The sequence below is a fragment of the Balaenoptera ricei genome, chromosome 2 (genome assembly GCF_028023285.1).
Source record: "Balaenoptera ricei isolate mBalRic1 chromosome 2, mBalRic1.hap2, whole genome shotgun sequence".
Lineage (NCBI taxonomy): Eukaryota > Metazoa > Chordata > Mammalia > Artiodactyla > Balaenopteridae > Balaenoptera > Balaenoptera ricei.
In genome coordinates, this window is record NC_082640.1 from 99,895,594 (window position 1) to 99,897,376 (window position 1,783).

General features: G+C 41.5%; 1 pseudogene; it reads left to right on the top strand.

Annotated features, from left to right (window-relative positions):
• The first annotated feature begins 227 nt into the window (after nt 1–227).
• LOC132360474 (large ribosomal subunit protein uL3m-like) lies at nt 228–1,227 on the top strand (annotated as a pseudogene).
• Nucleotides 1,228–1,783: the final 556 nt, after the last annotated feature.

The following is a 1,783-nucleotide window of genomic DNA, read 5'->3' on the forward strand; positions in this document are numbered from 1 at the left end:
TAGTCAAATTCATATAATCAAAGAGTGGAGTGGTGAGGGGTTGGGGGGTGAGGGAAATGGGCAGTTACAACAGGCCGAAAGTTTCAGTTAAGCAAGAGGTGTAAGTTCTAATTCACAGATTGTTGGGTGAATGGCTCCCGGATATCTGACTCACAGCAGGGAAGCCCTGAAGACAGAGTGGTAGGGCGCCCAGAAGTGTCTCAGGAGGACCCCTGCCCAGCCACAGAATGCTTGGCTGGAGGCTGCCGACACAAACCAATGCCCAGGTACCGGCCTGAGGCACAGGCAGCCTGGCTGCTTGCTCAGGGCTTGGGGAGGAGAAGAAACATCTGGCTTCTGCTTAGAAGTCTCCACAGCAAGAGCTGTACTTGCTAGGACAAGCACCTTTGCAAAGAAAATGTCCCATTCGTTAAGCAGTTGGTCTCTGATAAAAATAAAGCCCAATTAGTAAGTAAACTGCGTCCTCTGAAAGATGAACCATGGCCTTTATATCCTTGGGAACCGGGTTTCTCTAAAGTTGGCCTTATCACACTGAAGCTGGGCATGATGCCTTTATGGACCAAGGATGTTCAAAAGCATATGCTCACATTACTTCAGATACAAGACTGCCACATCCTAAAATATACTCCAAAGGAAAACCATAATGGGAAAATGGCAGCCCTAACTGTAGGAGGAAAAACTGTTAACACATGGCTATAACTCCGCATCTCTGTTGGAAATGTACTGAGAACTTGGACTGCTGCCAGTATGGAAAGTTAAAACCTTTCATGCAACAGACAGCGCTGTCATTAAACCAGGCACTCCTCGATATGCTGCTCATTTTCTCCCAGACAGTATATGAATGTCACAACAAAAACGATATTGGTAAAGGTTTTCAAGGCATCAGGACAACATGGGGATTTAAAGGCCAGCCTCCTACTCATGGTCAAGCAAAAATCCACAGGAGACCTAGAACAATTTCAACCCGTGATGTTACCAGAGTCTGGCCTGGAACTAAAATGCCTGGACAAATGGGAAGCACAGATAGGACGGCATATGGACCGCAAGTGTGGACACAAAGCACAACATAAGCTATGTAAATGGCTCTGTACTTGGACATAAAAATTGCTCAGAGATTCTAAACTGCCTGCATATAAGGATTCCTATTAAAATTTATTATTGCCTATATATTGTCCTAATGGAGAAGAAGAGGAACAACCAGACCTTTTATATGATAAAAACATATAACAACACAGTATGTAACCCTATTACATTTGCCTAACCTCACTGGACATGACAGAACCTCACATGTTCTTTGAGTCTTGATGAGCCAGAACAATAAGATAGCCAGGATTTATATTCTCTTTTCTCAACCACAGCAATACCATACTTGTTATCTTTGTCGAAGACATAAATATATCACTGGTTCTCCAACTGAATTTTGTTAGAAAAATTACTACTTAAACAAATTACTACTTAAACAAAAATTACTACTTAAGTAGATTGGATATGCCAAATTTAGATGGATTGGCAGTTTGCATATTACCAAAATCTTTGTAATTTGAAGGATTTATTCTCTTTTACTGCATATTTCCCAAGTTGTCTTAAAGTGTTCATAAATATAACCTCTTTTATTTAAAAGAAAAATGAGGGAGTGTGGCCAGGATGGTAGAGTAGGAAAACCCTGAGCCAACCTCCTCTCATGGGCACACCAAAATTACAACTACTTACAGAGAAACTATTGATGAGAAAGACCTGGAGGCTAGCAGAAATAATCTCCTACAACTAAAGATATAAAGAAGGA